Source organism: Sciurus carolinensis, chromosome X (assembly GCF_902686445.1).
Source record: "Sciurus carolinensis chromosome X, mSciCar1.2, whole genome shotgun sequence".
Taxonomy (NCBI): Eukaryota; Metazoa; Chordata; class Mammalia; order Rodentia; family Sciuridae; genus Sciurus; species Sciurus carolinensis.
In genome coordinates this window covers 45,726,449-45,748,682 of record NC_062232.1, presented here as the reverse complement: position 1 = coordinate 45,748,682, position 22,234 = coordinate 45,726,449, and the positions used below count along the sequence as shown (strand labels likewise).

General features: G+C 36.0%; 1 pseudogene; it reads left to right on the top strand.

Annotated features, from left to right (window-relative positions):
• Positions 1 to 18,839: 18,839 nt before the first annotated feature.
• Positions 18,840 to 19,211, top strand: LOC124972454 (microtubule-associated proteins 1A/1B light chain 3B-like; annotated as a pseudogene).
• Positions 19,212 to 22,234: the final 3,023 nt, after the last annotated feature.

Genomic DNA, 22,234 nt, shown 5'->3' with positions numbered 1-22,234 from the left:
TGTCAGAGAAGGAATTTAGAAAGTTGATAGTTAAACAGGTCTACAAGATGAAAGATGATGTAAAGAGTGAAATCAGAAAGAAGATACAAGAAGCAAAAGATGACTTCAGTAAGGAAATAGAAATTCTGAAAAAAATCAATCAGAAATTCTAAAAATGAATAAATCATTACACCAAATTAAAAATTTAATGGAAAGCATCACCAGTAGACCACTTGGAAGATAGATTTTCAGGCTACAAAGACAAAAGTACATAATATCAAAAATAATTGATCATGGAGAAAAGATATTAAGAGACCATGAATAGAATTTTCAAGAAATATGGAATAACTGTAAAAGGCCAAATCTAAGATTCATAGGGTAGATGAAGGCTCAGAGATACAAACCAAAGACATGCACAATATTGTCAGTGAAATAATAACAGAAAATTACTGGAAATTTCCCAAATCTTAAGAATGGAATGGAAAATCAAATACAGGGAGCATACATGACCCCAAATATACAAAATTACAACAGACACATTCCTAGGCACATTATTATAAAAATGCCTAACATGCAGAATATTTTAGTCGGCTTTTTCACTGCTGTGATTAAAAGGTCTGACCAGAACAATTATAGGGGAAGACAAGTTTATTTGATGGCTCACAATTTCAGGGATCTCAATCTATGGACAGCAGACTCCATTCCTCAGTGCACAAGGTGAGGCAGGACATCATAGCAGAAGTGTGGCAGAGGGAACCAGCTTACATGATGATCAGGAAGCAGAGAGAGAGAGACTACTCTCCATATACAAAATATATGCCCATAGCCATGCCCCCAATGAACCACTTCCTCCAGCCACACCCCCTGCCTCCAGTTACCACTCAGTAACTCACCAATTAGGTTAATGTTATAACCCTATCATTTCTCCTCCAAACCTTCTTACATTGTCTCACACGTGAGTTTCTGGGGGACAAAACTAAACCATAACATTGAATAAGGATAGAATTTTAAAAATGGCTAGAGAAAAATGCCTGGTCACATTTAGAAGGAAACCAATGCAGATCTTAGCTTATTTTTCAATTGAGATCTTAAAACATAGGAGGTCTTGGAATAATATATACCAAGCTCTGAAGGAAAATGGATGCCAACCAGGAATACTATATCCAGCAAAATTAAGCTTCAGATTTGAAGATGAGGTAAAACCTTCCATAATAAACAAAAGTTAAAAGAATTCACAACTAGAAAGCTAGTAGTACAAACACACTCAATAAAATATTTCATGAAGAAGAAATGGAGAATACAAATGAACACTGGCAGAGGATGAAAATGTGCTAGAAACATAGTATATGGAAGGAGAATCTAATTCAACTTAAAAAACTAGAAATAAATCAAAATGATGATAAATGAGAATCATTTCTCAATAATAACACTGAATGTTAATGGCCTCTACTCATCAATCAAAAGACATAGGCTCATATATTGGATTAAAACACAGACCCAAAAATATGCTGTCTCTAAGAGACTCACCATATAGGCAAAGATATCCACAAACTGAAGGTGAAAGGATGGGAATAAAACTATCATTCACATGGATCTCATAAGCAAGCAGGGGTTTCTATAAAGACCATTTCATAATGCTTAAGGGAATCATATAACAGCAAGAAATAATCATTGTAAATATCTATGCCTCAAACAATGGAGCATCTATGTACATCAAACAAACCCTTCTCAATATCAAGCTAAAAGGGATGTGGTTGTAGCTCAGTAGTAGAGTGCTTGCCTAGTATGCATGAGGCACTGAGTTTGGTCCTAAGCACCACAATAAAATAATAAATAAAGGTATTGTGTTCCTCTACAATGAAAAAAATTTTTAAAGTATCAAGCATCAAATAGAGCACAACACAATAATACTGGGTGACTTTAAAATGCCTCTGTCATCACTACAAAGATCATCCAAAAGAAAAATAAATAAAGAGGCTATAGAACTAAAAAATACAATTAATAACTTAGACTTATCAGGTATATATAGCATATTTCTTTTTTCTTTTTTTTTTTTTTTTTGATAAAAAGGAAAAAAGAAGGTTTATTGCTTTAGTAGCAAAGGAGAAACTTCTGCACTGCCCCCAGCTGCATGCAAAAGAGCAGGCAGTCCGACCTGGCCTTCTCCAGGTTACAGTGGGATCCTGCCAGATGCCAGAAGTGGGGCGAGAATTATAGGAGAGCTGACTTGGAAGATAAAACACCCAATTAACTCAATAAACATTATTGATTATGTGCCAAACACTTCGAGACCGCTATGATTTGTAGAACTATACATTTTGCAGAGGCATCAGAAAACTAAAGAATGATTGGGTTATTTTTATTTCTCAAAATTAATTGGAGCAGATACTTGTGAAGTCATTGAGAGAGTCCGTATAGGACAGTTCTTCGAGATAATGCAATACCAACAATATTTGATCTTACCAGTCATCTGAACAATCCACATAGTAGACACAGAAAATGAACAAAAGAATTGAGTGAAGGTAAAATCAGGACATTGAAAGAGAAAAACATTGACAAAACTTCCGAAAAGGAACAAAAACATAAAGAAACAAACAACAGCAATGCTCAGAACCCCAGTGCAGAAGAAGGGGGTGATGAACAGGATGAAGATATTTTAACTTTAACCCCTGAAGAGAAGGAAAACAAAGAATACTTACAGTCTTTATTTGAAATTTTGATTCTTACTGGAAAACAAAACATACCTCTGTATGGGCATGAGACTGATGAAGTCCCAGAAGGTTTCTTCACTCCTGAGAACTTTCAGAACCTGTTGGAGTGCCGGATAAATTCTGGTGAAGAGGTCCTGAGAAAACGCTTTGAGACCACAGCAGTTAACACATTGTTCTGTTCAAAAACACAGCAGAAACAGATGCTACAGATCTGCAAGAGTTGCATTCGGGAAGAAACCCTCAGAACAGTGAAGAAAGGGGTAAAGAACTGAAGGAAATTTGCCATTCTCACTGGACAGGCAGGCATGACGCTTTTGAAATTTTGGTGGATCTCCTGCAAGCACTTGTTTTATGTTTAGATGGTATAAATAGTGACACAAATATTAGATGGAATTACTGTATAACTGGTCAAACATTTGTACTCTGTAGTGTAGTAACAGATTTTGATTTAATTGTTACCATTGTTGTTCTTAAAAATGTCTTGTCTTTTACAAGAGCCTTTGGGAAAAATCTCCAGGGACAAACTTCCGATGTCTCCTTTGCTGCAAGTAGCTTGACCACAGTGCCACATTCACTCAATGAAGTAATGGAAAATATTGAATTTTTTCAAAAGTTTTGGTTTGAGGAAGCAACAAATTTGGCAACCAAACTTGATATCCAAATGAAACTCCCTGGGAAATTTTGTAGGGCTCAGCAGGGTAACCTAGAATCTCAACTAAACTCTGAAAATTACTATAAAGAAACCCTAAGTGTTCCAACAGTGGAGCATATCATTCAGGAACTTAAAGATATATTTTCAGAACAGCACCTCAAAGCACTTAAATACTTATCTCTGGTACCCTCAGTCATGGGACAGCTCAAATTCAGTACATCAGAGGAGCACCATACTGACATGCATAGAAGTGACTTCTCTAATCCCTACATGCTTTCAGCCGAGTCTCACTGTTAGAGAATCAAATGGAAACACATAGGGAAAGATATCAATCTTCCAGCCACCATTTATGAAGCCCTCCATCTGCCTGATATCAAGTTTTTTCCTATATAGAAGATCCTGTATATTCTTCCTGTGATGAAGGTTGAGAATGAATGCTATGAAAATGGATGAAAGGGTCTCAAAGCATAGTTGAGGAACACTTTGACAGACCAAAGGCCAAGTAACTTGGCTTTGCTCAACATAAACTTTGATATAAAACATGATCTGGATTTAATGGCAGACATATGTCAAACTATGTACAAGTAAGTCAGAGCTTCCTACAGATGATTCAGAAACTGTTGAAAATACCCAAAAGACTTTTAAAATGGGCTTTCTCTTATAATTGGTATTTGGAAGAAAAGTCATAAGGTGTATGTAAGATCACTTAATCAATGAAAATCTGCCTACAGATCTTTCACAAATACATTAGCCATTGGTAATCTGCCTAAATACATGGCACTTGTTTGAGCTCTCATGCTTTGAAAACTTGTCTGTTCTTCCAGAAGACAGCATTGGCAGTACCACATTTAACCTCTGTGTGACCTCTGCTAATAGCATTCTGGAATTGTTTTAGTTAAGTCTTTTAGATATAAGATGTATTTTTACCATGGATTCATTGCCAGGTATTGTTATCAATTTTGAAGAAATAAATTTTGAGGAAATATAAGAAAAAATATTGGCTCTTTGAAAAAAATAAACAAAATTGATAATCTCTTAATCACGCTAACCAAGAGAAAGGAAGAATAAAACTGAATTACTAAAATCCATGATGGAAATGGAAATATCATCACAGATGCTTCTGAAATGTAGAGGATAATCAAAAGCTTTTTTTGAAAATTTGTACTCCAATAAGCTAGAAAATCTTGAAGACATCAGTAAATTCCTAGTGCCATATGACCTACCCAAATTGAACCAGGAGGATCTAGAAAATTTAAACAAGTCAAATTCAAGTAATAAAATTGAAGAAGTCATCAGGAGCCTACCAAAAAAGAAAAGCCCAGGATTAGATAGATTCTCAGTAGAGTTCTACCAAACCTTTAAAGAAAAAGTAATACCAATCCTCCTCAAATTATTCCACAAAAGAGTAAAGGAGGGAACTTTTCCAAACTAATTCTTTGAAGCCAATATTACCCTGACACCAAAACCAGACAAAGACACATCAAGCAAAGAAAACTTCAGACCAATATTCCTGATGAACATAAATACAAAAATTCTCAATAAAATACTGGAAAATTGCATAGAAAAACACATTTAAAACAGTGCATCATGACTGAGTGGGTTTCATCCCAGGAGTACAAGGTTGGTTTAACATACAGAAATCAATAAATGTAATTCACCATATAAATGAACTTAAAGAAAAGAACCACATGATTATCTCAATAGATGTTGAGATAATATTTGACGGACAAAAATACCTTTATTTCATTTATTTATATGTGGTGCCAAGGATCAAACCCATTGCCTAAAGCATGATAGGCAGGGGCTCTACCACTGAACTACAACCCTAGCCCAGGTATTTGAAAAAATACAGCATCTATTCATGTTTAGAACACTGGAAAAACTAGGGATACAAGGAACATACCTCAACACTGTAAAAGCAATATATAACAAACCCAAAGCAACCATCATTCTAAATTGAGAAAAACTGAAAACATGTCCTTCTAAAAACAGGAACAAGACAGGGATGCCCACTTTCACCACTTCTATTCAACATAATCTTTGACTCTCTAGCCAGAGCAATTAGGTGAAAACATGAAATAAAAGGGACACAAATGGGAAAATAAGAACTAAAACTATGTCTTTTTGCTGAAGACAATTTTCTATATTTAAAAGACTCCCCAAATTAGCAAGATACAAACTTAACTCTCATAAATCAATTGTGTTTCTATACTCCAATGACAAATCAGTGAAAAAGAAATTAGGAAATCATCCCATTCACAATAGCCTCAAAAAAACTCTTGGGAATCAATCTGACAAAAGAGGTGAAAGACCTCTACAATGAATTTAAGGAATACTAAAGAAAGAAATTGAGGAAGAATGTATAAGAAGGAAAGCCCTCCCATATGCTTGGATAGGCAGAATTAATATCATCAAAGTGACTATTCTATCAAAAGTGCTATACAGATTCAATGAAACTTCTATCAAAATTTCAATGATGTTCTTCATGGAAATAGAAAAAGCAGTCATGAAATTAATTTGGAAAAAAACAAGAGATCCAGAATAGCCAAAATAATACTTATTGAGAAAAGCAAAGCAGGAGGCATTACAATACCAGACCTAAAATTATACTATAGAGCTATAGTAACAAAACCAGCATTGTATTGGCACAAAAGCAGGCAAGAAGAACAATGGAACAGAGTTGAAGACACAGAGACAAACCCACAAAAATGCACCTCATACTAAACAAAGGCAATAATAACATATATTGGAGAAAAGATAGCCTCTTCAACAAAGGGTCCTGGGTAAACTGGATATCCACATTTAGTGAATGAAATTTAACCTCTATCTATCATCCTGCACAAAACTCAGCTCAAAGTTTATCAAGGACCTAGGCATTGGACCAGAGACTCTGCACATAATAGAAGAAAATATAGGCCCAACACTCAGGAACTGACTTCCTTAATTGGAAGAAGTTAAATCAAGAACCAACAAGTGAGATAGAATCAAACTAAAAAGCTTCTTCACAGCAAAGGAAACAATCAAGAACATGAAGAGAAAGCTTACAGAATAGGAGAAAATCTTTGCCACCTGCACCTCAGGTAGAACATTAATCTTCAGGATATATAAAGAACTCAAAAAATGTAACACCCCAAAAATAAATAACCCAATCAACAAATGGGCAAAGGAACTGAACAGACACTTCACAGAAGAAGAAATATGAATGTCAACAAGTATATGAAAAAATGTTCAACATCTCTAGCAATTAGAGAAATGCAAGTTAAAACTACACTGTGATTCCATCTCACTCCTGTCAGAATGGCAATTATGAAGAATACAAGCAACAATAAATGTTGGTGAGGATTTGGGGAAAAAGGTACACTCATACATTGCTATTACGACTGCAAATAGGTGCAACCACTATAGAGAGCAGTATGGAGAGTTCTCACAAAACTAGGAATGGAAACATTTGACCCAGTCATCCCATTCCTTGGTACATATCCAAAGGACTTAAAATCAGCATACTACAGTGACATAGTCAAATCAGTGTTTATAAAAGCTCAATTCACAATAGCTAAACTATGGAACCAGCCTAGGTTCCCTTCAATAGATGAATGGATAAAGAAAATGGGGTATATATACACAATAGAATATTACTAAGCCATAAAAATGACTTTATGACATTTGTCATCAAATGGATGAATCTTGAGACTATCATGCTAAGTGAAGTAAGCCAGTCCCAAAAAGCCAAAGGTTGAATGTTTTCTCTGATATGCAAAAGCTAAAGTAGAGTAAGTTGGGTGTGGGTGGGGTGAAAGCAAGAATATTAATATATTAGACAATGGGGAATGGAGGGAAGGGAGGAGGGATAAGCAAAGGAAAAGCAGTGGAATGTAGCTGACATAATTTCCCCATGTACATATATGAAAACTACACAGTGAATCCCCACCACCATGTACATCCATAAGAATGGGACTCTAACTAGAATAAGATATATTCATGCTTGTATAATCATATCAAAATGAATTCTGCTGTCTTGTATAGCTAAAAAGAACCAATAAAAAAGCAAATGGTTTCTGGTTATAGCACTCTGAAAAAAGGAGATCACTGCAATGATTTACTTCTCCAAAGCTAGCCTGGCATGTAGAAGGAGTCATTTTTAGTCCAACTCTCCACACTGGATTTAAAGTGCACAAGACCACTGATTTCTCCTCTGGCTAGGACTGTGGGATTCATTGGTTCATCTTTGGGGATGCCTGTACTCTTGTGGCTTAGCTTGCATTTGCAGTGTTGGATTTCACCTCCACAAGGAGCCTTTTATTTGAGTTTCTTTTCTGCTTCCCTGTTCTTTATAGCTTTCCTGTCACCTCTTTCATTATCCCCAAAGGTGAAGTCCTTCCTTTATTTCCTTGGAATATTATTATTTATTTTCACTCACAAATTCATATGAAGGATACTTCTATTTTTTCCATTTTCTATTTTAAGATTTATACAATGTCATGTATTGAATTGCCCCCACCCCAAAAAAAAGATATGTTGGAGTCTTAATCCTCTGTATTTCAGAATATAAACTCATTTTGATATAGGTTCTAGACTGAGGTGACCAAGTTAAAATTAGGTAAGTTAGGATAGAACCTAATCTAAGCTGACTGGTGTCCTTACAAAATTTAGACACAAAGATGGACACCCACAGAAGGAAGGTAACATGAAGACAAAGGGACAGTGCCATCTACAATCCAAGGAATACTTAAGGCCATCAGAAGATAAGACAGGTGTAGGACACAGTTTCTCACATGGCTTTCAGGAGACAGTCCTTAAAACACCTTGATATCAGACATTGATCCTCCAGAATTGTGAGACAATAAATTTCTGCTGTTCAAAACATCTAGTTTGCAGTACTTTGATAGACAACCTCGGGAAAGTAACGCATATAAAACAACACCTGTATTTGAATATTAGCAGATATATTCAGAAGACCTAATAAAATTTTGAAAAAGAAGAAAAAAGTGAGAGGAATCACTCACTCCATTTTATTTTCCTCTTAAAACATGTTATTTTTAAAATCTTATTTGTTCTAATTAGTTATACATGACAGTAAAATGCATTTTGATACATCATACATCAATGGAATATAACTTCTCATTCTTCTGGTTGTACATGACATAGAGTTACAAAGATCATGTAATCATATATGCACATAGGGTAGTAATGTCTGACTCATTCTACTATCCTTCCTACCCTCATGCCCCTCCCCTCCCTTCACTCCCCTCCATCTAGTCCAAAGTACCTCTATTCTCCCTTCCCCTTATTGTGAATTAGCATTCGCGTATCAGAGAAAACATTCGGGCTTTGGTTTTTGGGAATTGGCTTATTTTGCTTAGCATACATAATATTCTCCAGTTCCATCCATTTACCGGCAAATGCCATGATTTCATTCTTCTTTAAGGTGGAGTAATATTCCTTTGTGTATATATACCACATTTGCTTTATCCATTCATCTGTTGAAGGGTATCTAGGTTGGTTCCATAGTTTAGCTATTTTGAATTGAACTGCTATAAACATTGATGTGGCTGGGTCACTGTAGTATGCCGATTTTAAGTCTTTGGGGTATAAACCCAGGAGTGGGTCAAATGGTGGTTCCATTCCAAGTTTTCTAAGGAATCTCCATACTGCTTTCCAGAGTGGCTACACCAATTTGCAACTCTACCAGCAATGTATGAGCGTACCTTTTTCCCAACATCCACGCCAACACCTATTATTTCTTGTCTTCTTGATAATAGATATTCTAATTGGAGTGAGATGGAATCTCAGTGTAGTTTTAATTTGCATTTCTCTAATTGTTGAGATGTTGAACATTTTTTCAAATATTTGTCCACCATTCATATTTCTTCTTCTGTGAAATATCTGTTAAGTTCCTTAGCACATTTGTTGATTGGGTTGTTTATTTGGTATTAGGTTTTTTTGAGTACTTTATGTATCCTGGAGATTAATGCTCTATCTGTACTCCCCATTTTATGACTTAAATAGCATATAAGACAGCATGGTATTTTGTGAATAAAATAAGTTAGAGAATCCAGAAATAGGCCTATTCGAATATGCCCAACTAACTTTTTACAATGATACAAATACAATTCAATTCAGAAAAGAGTTTTTAACAAATGGTGTTAGAGCAATTGAATATCCAAAGGTAAAAAAGTGAATCCATCCTTGACTGCATACTTCTAAAAAAATTAACTCACAAGGAATGGTAGCCTTAAATGTAAAAGGTAAACCCAGAAAATATTTAGAAGACACTGGAGAAAAAAATCTTTGGGGCATAGAGCATGGCGAAGATTTCTTAGATTCAATACTTGACATACAGTTCATAGAAATAAAAAAAAAACTTGACAAAGTTTTGCACTTCATCAAAATGGAAAAAACCAAAGTTTTGCCCTGTGAAAGATCCTGTTGAAAGGTTGAAATGATAAGTGCAGACTAGAAGGAAATATTTACAAAACACTTATTACACAAAAGACTATTATAGCACTATCTAGAATGTAATTTAAAAATTTTTAAATTCTGTAACAAATGACCATAAATGAACTTAGTGTGTCTCCAAATAAACATGGATAAGAGACATTTCACTGAATGATATAATGATAACAAGAAACGTTGAAAGACATACAACACTAGCAACAATAGGTGTTGGCGAGGATGTGGGGTAAAAGGTATACTCATACATTGCTGGTAGGGCTGCAAATTAGTGCAGTTACTCTGGAAAGTAGTGTGGAGATTCCTTAGAAAACTTGGAATGCAACCACCATTTGACCCAGCTATCCCACTTCTTAGCCTATACCCAAAGGACTTAAAATCAGTATACTACAGAGCTACAACCACAACAATGTTCATAGTTGCTCAATTCACAATAACCAGATTGTAGAACCAACCTAGATGCCCTTCAATTTGTGAATGGATAAAGCAAATGTGGTATATATATACAATGGAATATTACTCAGCCATAAAAAATAATAAAAATTATGGCATTTGCAGGCAAATGGATGAAATTGGAGAATATCATGCTAAGTGAGATAAGCCAATCTCAAAAAAACAAAGGATGAATGATCTCACTGATAAGTGGATGATGACACAAAATGGGGGGTAAGAGGGGGGCAAGAATGGAGTAAGGAGGGACTATATAGAGGGATAAGAGTGGTGGGAGGGGTGGGGGGGAAGGAAAAAATAACAGAATGAATCAAAAACTATTACCCTAGGTAAATGTATGATTAAACAAATGGTATGCCTCTACTTCATGTACAAACAGAGAAACAAGATTTGTTTACAATAAAAATGAATTTAAAAAAAGACATACAACATTGATAGCTATTAGGGAAATGCCAATTAAAACTATCATAAGATAGCACATAAAATTATTAGAATAAGATTTTTACCCAGACATAAAAAGGAATGAAATTATAGCCTTTGCTGTTACATGGATAGAACTAGAGAACATCATGCTAAATGAAAGAAGCTGGATCCAGAAAGTCAAGTGTTGAATATTTTCTCTCATATGCAGAAGCTAGACCAAAATAAAGGAAAAATAAAGGGGTGGGGGTAAATCCCATGAAAATAGAAGGGAGACTAGTGGAGGAAAAGAAGGAGATGGGGGTGGAGTGGGAAAGAGGAGCAGTGGAATGAAATTAATCAATTATGCCATTTACACAAATGAATATACCACTGTGGATTTCATATATATATATTTCACTAATATATGTCACTAATTAAAAAAAAACTATAAACATATAGAAGGAAGACCAGAGGAGAGGAAGGGGAACAGGGGAAGGGAAGAAGGAGAAGGCAAGGGGAAGTACTAGGGACTGAAGTGGAGTAAATTATATTCCATGCTTGTATGATTATGTCAAAATGAACCCGAATAATATGTGTAACTATAATGTAGTAATAAAAACATAAAAAGTAGTAGTAATACCAAATGTTGGCAAAGATGTAGAGAAAATGAATCTCTCATATATTTCTAATAGAACATTAAATGGTATAGTCAGTGCTGATGCTAACATAGAGATATGACTCATGCTCAGGCTATACTAAGGCAGGATTTCAGCTGAGAAGAAGCTATTTGTATATCTGGTTTTTTGCTACAACTACATGGTTATAAGTCATACCTCTATTTCCCAATGTTTAAAACAATGGTCTCCAATGTAGAGTGTGTGCACCCTAGAGGAGTGGGGGCACAAGATGACTTATTGCATTATGTGAAGAAAATATTAAATTTTCTGTTTTTATTACAATATTTTAATGTTTTATAATATATTTGTGAATGGTTAATAATATATGTAAGTTTACTACAGTGCCTTACATAATTTATACATAAATGAACACATATTTGAGATATATGCAGCTTATCACTCTTTCCTTCACTCACTCAGCTGTAGCCACGCTATCTTATCAGGCACAATAAACATATTCCTGCCCAAGAGCTGTCATATTTACTGTTTTGTCTGTTTTTTTTTTTTTTGAAATAGGTATTTTCTAGATCTTAAGGATCATTGACCTACCTCTTTTAGGCCTCTGCTCAGATGAAACCTTCTCAGAAAAATCTTTGATCACCCTATATGACATAGCAGTTCTAAACATTCTTTAATCCCTAACCTCAATTTATTTCATTCATATCACATTTATATATTATATTTAATTTATAAGCTTATTGACTGTTTTTTACCATTATAATATCAAATTTTTGAATGCAAAAACTGTGTCTTTTTTGCCTGCATTAAATCCTCATGTCATACTGGGTTCTTAGTAAGTATATGTTGAATGAATTCCCAATTTTTTGATTGAATGGGATACATGACTTATAATTTTGAATATCACTATTTTTCTTTTTAAAAATTTATTGGTGCCTAATATAGAATAATGGATTTCATTGTGGCATATTCATACATACACATAACACAACATGATCAATTTCAATCCCTAGTACCTCCCCTTGCCATCCCCTCTTCCTTCTTTTCATCCCCCCTTTCTATTCTCATGAGATCCCTTTTCTTCCTTTTTTTCTCACCTACCATGTATGAGAGAAAACATATGACCCTTGACTTTCTGAGTCTGGTTTATGTTCCTTATTATGATGTTCTCTCATTCCATTCATTTTCCTGTAAATGACATAATTTTGTTCTTATGGCTGAGTAAAACTCCACTGTATAAATATATACCACATTTTCTTTATCTATTGATCTGTTGATAGATACCTAGTTTGGTTCCATGACTTTGCTATTGTGTATTGTGCTGCTGCAAATATGAGTATACATGTATCTCCATAGTGTGCTGAGCTTAAATTCTTTGGCGAAATACTGAGGAATGTTACAGCTGAATCATATGGTGGATTCATTTCTAGTCTTTTGAGGAACCTTCATGCTGATTTTCATCATGGTTGTACTGATTTACATTCCAACCAACAATGTTTAAGAGTTTTTGCTTAGGTGTGTAGTGGCACATGCCTGTAATCTCAGCTACTCAGAAGGCTGAAGCAGGAGTATCACAAGGGTCAGCCCCAGCAACTTAGTGAAACTCAGCCTGGAAATAAAAAATAAAAAGGGATGGGGCTATAGCTCAGTGGTAGTGGTAGAGTATCCCTGGCTTCAGTCCCCAGTGCTGAAAATTTAAAATTTCCTTTTTCCTACACCCTCACCAGTATTTAGTGTTATTTGCACTCTCGTTGCTTGCCCTTCTAAATGGAGTTAGATCACATTTCAGTGTAGCTTTGATTTGCATTTCCCTGACAACTAAAGATGTTGAATATTTTTCATTGTAATTATTGACCATTTGTATTTCTTCTTTGGGGAAATATCTGTTCAGCTCATTTGACCATTTATTGAATGGGTTATTTGTTTTTGGTGTTGAGGTATTGGGGGTTTTTGTTTTTTGGGTTTTTAAAAATTCTTTTTATATTCTAGATATTAATTATCTGTCAGAAGAGTAACTGGCAAAGATTTTCTCCCATTTCTGTAGATTCTCTCTTCACACTATTAATCATTTCCTGTGCTGCGTTTAAGCTTTTCAGTTTGATGTCATTCATTTATTAATTTTTGGTATTATTTCCTGAGCTGTAGGAGTCTTATTGAGGAAGTTGCTGCCTACAAAAATATGCTATGTTCTCTTCTAGCAAGTGCAAAGTTTCTGGTCTTATTCCTAGGTCTTTAATTCATTTTGAGTTGAATTTTGTGCAAGGTGAGAGAGAGGCATCTAATTTCAATCTTTTATATATGGATAGTCAGCTTTCACAGCACTATTTGTTAAAGAGGCTTTCTTTTCTCCAGCATAAGTTTTTGTCACCTTTGTCAAGAATTATATAGTTTTATCTGTGTGGGTTTGTCTCTGTGTCTCTATTCTGTTCCACTGTTCCACATGTGCATTTTAATGCCAGTGCCAAACTGTTTGTGTAATATGACTCTGTAGTATAATTTGAAGTTGGTTATTTGGACACTGCTACTTTTGAGGCATGAAGGACCACTTTGATATATATAATTAAAAATCTTTAGAAATTTTGTGAACTTCCTAGGTCACAGTGCAAAGTATACATTCAAGTTCCCACACATTTGCATATTTGCATCTATCATTCATTGCTTCCTCATCTATAAAATGGTAATAAGAGACCACACATTACTTTTGATATGCAAGCAAGATAATACATGTAAAATACCTAACACTAAATCTGTCACATATTTGGAGCTCATGAAATATTAGATACTCAAAATAACAATATGTGGAACTAGTTCTTTCAATAAATGTACAGGTTTTCTTCATAAATTGATACCTTTTTCCCTGATAAACTCAAAGCTATTGCCTAATGTCATATCAAAGAATATATTACACCACACACAATTATTTGTTCCATTATTTTGATGCCATTTTTAAAAGTTTGGAAAAATCGAAGGAATTTAAATTTTTTTAAAAAATTGATAGCCACAATTATAATATTTACTGTGTACAATAGGCTGTCTTGAGGTATATACACATTGTGAAAAAACTAAATCTAGCTAATTAACATATCCTCTTCCTCATATTTATTTTTGTGGTAAGAACGCTTTACATTTACTTTCTGCAATTTTCAAAAGTATAATGTTAACTATATTCACCATGTTGTAAATAAATCTCTTGACCTTATTCCTACCTAACATTTTATGTCCTTTGGGCTAAATCTCCCCACTTCTCTTCCATGATTCCATTTCCTTGTACTCCATTATACTCTCTATTTCTATGAGTTTAACTATTTTAGTTTCAACTTAAGTAAGATCATGTGGTATTTGTCTTTCTCTGTCTGGTTTATGTCCCTTAACATCCTCCAAATTCATCCATGTTGTTAAAAAAAAAGAATTTCCTTTTCTATGAGTGAAAATATTCTATTGTGTGTATGTACTTCATTGTTTTTATCCATTCAGGACACTTACATTGATTACATATCTTGGATACTGTGAATAATACTTCAGTGAATGTGGGGGTGTAGGTGTATCTTTTACATATTTATTGCCTTTCCTTTTGATAAGTTTTAAAAACTCATTTGCATATTAGCATAACAAACACAAAGGATTTACTTGAATATTTTTGCCTTTTTATAGTCTTCTCATGTTACTCTTTTTTACTTTTCACTACCTCCTATTTTTTAATTTATAAAAAGAAGGATAGTCATTTTAGTTGTTATCACACCCTCCTCCTATGACCCAGATCTGGATCCCCTGTGCACACTGGGACAATGTTAGACTTTTACTACATTAGTGATATCACAAAAGGAAAAGACAAAAATGTGCTCAACTCAGGAAGTAGAATAGCAAGAGAGAAAATCAGTTCCAGGAAAAGGTTGAATGAATCGCAGAATGGTTTTGATTTCTCAGAATAAAGGATTTACTGTATGTTGTGCATAGGATTGTTATTAGACCAAAGTGACCAATGTCACTTTATGGCATTCATGAGCTTTATTTTTAAATTTAACCTAATTAGATACAAATTTTAAAAACCAAATTCAAATAATGTACTGTTTTTAAAAATGAAAATAGTGTGATCTACTATACTATTTGAACTATTCATTGAAATTAGTAAAAATTAAGTCTGTTTTCTTGACCCTTAAGACACTTTTTCTTGAATCATTCTTATTGTCCAAATCAGGAGGTTGATTCAAGATTAAATTGTAGTCATTAGCTAGCTTGGCAAGAAGCCTCCTGCTAAGAGCTGGGACCCTGATGAGTATGCTTTTTGATGTACCTTTCTAAGCCTCTCTTCAAGGCATGAGCACCTGGCTCCTGAATACTAAAAGTAATTATGATTAACAGAGATGATGAAGTTTTGAATGCAATTTCAGTAACTATTTCATCTTTGTCAATATGTCATGTTCTCCATCTATATTAAAAGGATGGGGTCATATTGGAGATACTGAAGTGTACTTATGAGAGGAAAGTGCTGGAGCATTGTTAAAATTGGCTGCTCTTATAAACCAAAGCAGACTTTTTGATTACTTGAAATAGTTGAACCTCCCTAATTTTAACAAAGGAATAAAAAGCAGTTTGAACTAGGGACAAATCTGATATTTTAAAGAGATGTAAGTGTAATTCTTTCGAGGAAACAAAATAAAGTGAATATAAAAAAGAATAGGTTTATAGAGATACATTGAGATCTGACAGAAAATCATTTATACCCAATTACCCAACACATCAATTTTGTTTCTACATAATTGCTTCTAAAGACTTGAGAAATATGTCTTCTCCAAAGTTGGTTAAATATCTACTTTTGCAGGATCATTTACAGTATGCATTTGCTTAGTATATTTTATCGCATGTAATACAGCAATTAAATTCATTCCAGTCCTGTGCATGATTATTCAGATTTTTAATCAGGGAGTCCAAGTTAATGAGATTTGAATGTAACATTATTTCTTCAGATGGTTTCCACATGATTTTCATTTGCCTTCAGTCTTGGCAGCCAGCTCAAATAACTCATAGGTGGAAATATGCAAACAAAGACTCTTATAAGAGCTAGTTCCTCAAATAAGCCCATTAGGCAGGTGTTAGATCTACTAATTTGACAGCCAGAATATGATAGTGTTTAGAATAACTGAAACCAAAGGAAAGTAGGGGCAGGTGTTAAATTGCAATTAGGCGTTGCCACTTTAATCTTAGGGGTGTTTTTCTAGAAGAGAGAAAAAAGTAGGGGCTACATTCTGAAACTTAAAAAAATGTCTTCTTTGTAAGCTGCTTAATTTCCCTCCCTGACTTTTTATTTATTTGCAACATAACAACATCTTAAAGAGTACCACAGATATAGAGGGGCCTCAACAATTCGTGTTTGCCAAATTTGGAAAATAAATATTTTTTTCAGACTTTTAAATCTAGAGATACTTTGATCCCTTTTCCATTACCATTCTCCCACTGTCTCACCAACTTGCAGGCCTAATATTTCACTCTGGAAGAATGCAATAGAATAGGTGTTCTCAGCCTAGGAGCAGCAGAGGCTTAACCAAGGGCCAATTTGGTCTATGTTTACTTCATTAGATAATTAAAAAGAGGCTTCTTTCATTCTCTAAATCCTTGTTCTTTTCTGACAACTACAGAGAAATTAAAAGAAAAACAATTTAGAAGTCAGATATAATTGGTAGAAAAGAAACATTTAAAGAGAGAAATCAGCTTCCTATGAATAGACACTTTTACCATCTTCAAATTACTCATGGTGCTAACTGCTTCTTGGGTAAATCTAATTTTTCCCTACTTCTGGTCTTGTATTGAAAGTTTACACACTGGCTCATGGGTAATGATTCAATTACATGAGATCCAAAATAGCTGTAGAGGCACCCAACATTTGCTTCCCTATCCACAAAGAAGAGCCATTGTAACCAGTTTATATCTGCATTTTGAGGTGTGACCATGGGAGAACATGGGACATCAAAAAAGAGAGAGACTAAAACCTTGTTAGATTTGGAGAATTGAGAAAATAACATAGTAAGAGAAATAAAACACCCCAGAATCAGTCATTCTGGATCTATAGCCAGAGGAGGGGGAGTCTCCCCTTTGTAGAGTGAAATAGAGTCCAAACAAACTCTATCAGTGCAAATACTGGAAATCCTATCTAAAGAAAAATTTCAAAATCTTCACAGGCTTTCAACCCACTTAAATAAATAATGTGAAATTTGCAAAGTAACCTTGATTTGGAATACAATCTAATATAGTCTTCCGATTGAACACCCAGGATGTTGTAGCCACAAACCATCTTGAGAAGTGAGATATTGTCTAAATTTGGACTGTGTTACGACTCAGAGACCACTGCACATACACATCCTGTGGACTCCACAGACATTGCACTGCACTGCTTTTGGGGTAGCTGCCTCATGATCCAAACTTGGCCCAGGGAGTGACTATGATGTAAGCACCCAGGGTACCATGCAATAGATGTTGTGATAGAAGGGAATGGAGTGCACCACGGTCAAGAACTGGATCAGGGCACTTGTTCTTTGAGACCAAGGGTGAAGCCAGCCATGTGAGGAGTTGCACCTGTGAAAGGACTGTAGGCAGGTGTCCACATGTTTCCCACTCACCCTCCGTCTCATATCATACTCAGGAACTTGTTACTAATAGAGCAAAGAGGGAGCACCAAATTCTCAATGCTACCCCACCCACAACAGCATGCTGAGGGGCCCTTGAGCTTTTCTGTGGGTTCACCTGTCACCCACTATCTGGCAAGCAGTACAGCTGAAGGAATCAACTGTTGCCCTACTTCTGTGTATGCATGACCAAAGAGAGCTAAGAGGAAATCTTCTGGATGTCAGCTATACTACCTCACTGGTCCTGCACTGCCACTAGCAGACAGGCACACTATACATTCCTGCTGTCACTCCACCTATGAAGTTTCCATTGCCACCACACCACTATAACTTTTATGACTATGCACTGCTCTCAGGACCACATGTGAGCACCACAGAGGTGTGCTGCAGTTCCAGTCACTGTTTTTTTCCATGCAACATCTGGGACTGCACCACTACTTTTTAGAGCAAAAAATGCTTCAGAAACCTCACCACTGTTGGTGCTGCCAGTGCCAGAGACCCTTGTTAGCACAGCCAGCATCAACATTGTCTTTGAAAACACCCATCATCTGATAGGAGCTACCATTTAACACTGTAGATATACTCACACACTGAATGTCCCACACCCACTGCTCTCTGCACCACATCTCCTCAAACTACTACAGTGTCCCTCAGCCTGCATGTCCCTTAAAGTCAGAGGGTTTTTCTGTATCTGTTACAGTATAGACTGTGTCTGAAATCAAAGCTCTTGGCCCTATAGCTAAGAAAGTTACAGGGAGACTACGCTATTGTGCCCAGTTAAAAATAAAGCAAACACTGTATAACAAATTAACACTCCGAGACACATCTTCAGGAGAAAGTTGCTTATTAAGAAGGCCAGCCAGCTGCGGACCGAGGAGACACAAGGGAAATCGCCATTGCCGGAATGGGACCCTCTGCCGCCGAGCCAGGGCCCACCAGCGCCATGCCTTTGGAGAAGACCTTCAAACAGCACCGCACCTTCGAACAAAGATTAGAAGACGTGCGCCTCATCCGAGAGCAGCATCCTACCAAGAACCCGGAGATAATAGAAAGATCCAAAGGTGAGAACCAGCTGCCCGTCCTGGATGAGACTAAGTTCCTTGTGCCAGACCACGTCAATGAGCGAGCTCAGGATAATCAGAAGGCGCTTGCAGCTCAACGCAAACCAGGCCTTCTTCCTCTTGGTGAACAAACACAGCATGGTGAGCAAGTCCACACCTGTGTCCGAGGTGTAGGAGAGTGAGAAGGATGAGCGGCTTCCTGTACATGGTGTACCGCCTCCCAGGAAACGTTCGGAAGCGGGTGGGCACTGTAAGACTAGGGCCCTGTGTCAGCTTTCTAAGCCCTCGCCAAGGAAAAAAAAAAAAGGGATGTCACCAACTGAGACTGCTAAGTTCATCTAGTCACGGGCCATCAGAGCAGTTCCGTTCCACCTAGGAGCTTTAGGAGTTGTTTTTGTATTTAAGCAGAAAAATGGAGCTCCAAATGAGCACGCTCAGCTTTGGAAACTATATTACTTAACCTAGGCATCTTGTTTTCAAATTTTAGAAGTTTAAAAATAAAATACTTTGCATCCTAAAAAAAAAAAAAGAAGACGAAGGATAGGCCATGAAGGTGGTTAATATGCCTGATCCACCACAGGCATTAATTTCAGTGTATGAACACAAGAAATATGAAAAAAAAATGATGTGGTATGACACTTCCAAAAGAACATAATTCTCTAGCAATAGAGCCCAAAGAAATTGATATAGATGAAATTCCTGATTTAAAAAGTTTTGAGAAACCTGCACCTCAGATAGAGCATTAATCTCTAGGATATAGAAAGAACTCAAAAACCTTAACACCAAAAAAATCAACCCAATCAATAAATGGGCAAAGGAACTGAACAAGTCCTTAACTGAGGAAGAAATATGAATGTTCAAAAATACACAAAAATATTCAACATCTTTAGCAATTAGAGAAATGCAAATTAAACCTACACTGAGAATCCATCTCACTCTAGTCACAATGGCAATAATCAAGAATACAAGCAACAATAAATGTTGGCAAGGATGTGGGGAAAAAGGTACACTCATACATTGCAGGTTGGACTACAAATTGGTGTAACCACTCTGGAAAGCAGTATGGAGAGTTCTTAGAAAATTTGGGATGGAACCACCATTGGATCCAGTTATCCCACTCCTCAGATTATACCCAAAGGACTTAAAATCAGCATACTACAGTGACTCAGTCACACCAATGTTTTTAGCAGCTCAATTCACAATAGCCAAGCTATGGAATCAACCTAGGTGTCCTTCAACAGATGAATGGATAAAGCAAATGTGATATATATACACAATGGAATATTACTCAGCCATAAAGAACAATTATGGCATTTGCTGGTAAATTAATGGAATATCATGCTCAGTGAAATAAGCCAGTCCTAAAAAAAACAAAGGCTGAATGTTCTTTCTGATATGTGGATGCTAACCCACAGGGTGGGGAGGGGAAGAATAGAAGTCCATTGGATTAGACAGAGGGGAATGAAGGGAAGAGGGAGGGGAATAAGAAAGACAGTAGAATTAATCAGACATAACTTTTCTATCCTTGTATATGAACACACGACCAGGGTAACCCCACATCACGTACAACCACAAGAATAAGATCCTAATTAGAATAAGTAATATTCCATGTATGTACAATCTGCCAAAATACACTCTACTGTCCTGTCTTTCTAAAAAGAACAAATAATAAAAAAGAAAGTGTATAAGTGGAAAGTAAAACAGAAAAATCATTAGGACTATACTTTTTAGATATGTCCATATACTACAATTATTTTTTCCTATGGTAAGATAATAAAATATAATTTTCTATTAAAAATTACAAGAAAGATAATGAAGGGAGATTCAAGTTGGTGGATTAAAGGAAGGCTGTATTCCTAGTTGCTCTCTGGCTAAGGATTCAAGCAGTGGGCGTACTAATTCTCAGTGAGTTGGGTGGAAGAGATTTCACTAAAACTTAATATTGGACAGTAAAAGTATCTTAAAGACTTAGAAATTCAGGTGCACTGAACAAAGAAGATAGAGTACATTGGAGCCAAGTTAGCTGTAGCAGTGGCAGCAGTGCTAATGTACCACAGAGGGAGGGATGACACAGAAAGAAACACAATGGACAGATTTGGTACAGGAAAATCTGTAAATCAGAAAAGTAACCTGCATTTAGCTGATATAGAGATGGCACTGTGAGCTGGCTTTTGGAAAGTGCTTAGTATTTCTCAATTGGCAAAGAGAGAGCTGAGGTAGGAGCTATTTTGATGAGGTCATCCAGGAAATCATAGCAAAAATTGCCACACTCTCCAGGCAATCACCTACTGTGTGGACTAGGTTTACCTAGCAAATGTGAGTAAAATAGACACAGAGAAGATTGTACCCAGGGGCATTCAAGTTCGAAAAATGAAGGGGAGCCCAACTTGTTTTTACTTTTTTTGTCTAATGGCTCATGTGAACAGATGAAGAGAGCTGAAATCTGAATAGGAAGGTGTGAATACACTCAGGGACTAAGCCTGAGAAGGTTGTGTTTATGTGCAGCAGAGTGGGTGGAGGATTGGCTCCCCAGCCCCCACCAGTATAATACTTGGGAGACTCCCAGTGGAGATTAACATCTGTGTGGCCCTAGGGATGAGTTGATCGAATCTCTCCAGAGCAGATACCACCCAACAAAGCCCCTGAGACTGATTAGACCTAATCCTCAACTTCTGGAACTCCCCTCATAGAACAGTGCAGCAACCCCATCCTGGGATCCCATCTGTGAAGACAAAACTGCAGTCAATAGTACTTTCCATTCCATCCTGCCTTGTACTGGTAAGAAAGGAACCTGAGAACTAGTTCGACCAACTTCAGTTTTAGGTCACTCTAACTGGCAGTTCAGTGAGCAGCAAAAAAAGAGGAAGGGGTTGACAACTCCTAATTCTTTCTCTTTCTCTCTCTTTTTGTTTCTTTTTCTCCCTCTCCCATCTCTCTCAGTACATAGTACAAGAAGAACTGGAAAGGACAGTTGGGCATAGGTAGTGATCATCTATTCTCTTTGAGTGTTCTGACCTTTTGACCACCTCAATAGAGATGATTCTTTCAATATATATATATATATATATATATATATATATATACACACACACATATTCTTGTTTGTGGACATATACACATATATATTTACTCCTTTTTTCATATTTTTAACATTTTTATTTTTTACTGTTGTTCTATTTAGTTATACATGACAGCAGAATGCATTTTGATTCATTATACACAAATGGAGTACAACTTTTCATTTCTCTGGTTGTACACAATGTAGAGTCACACCATT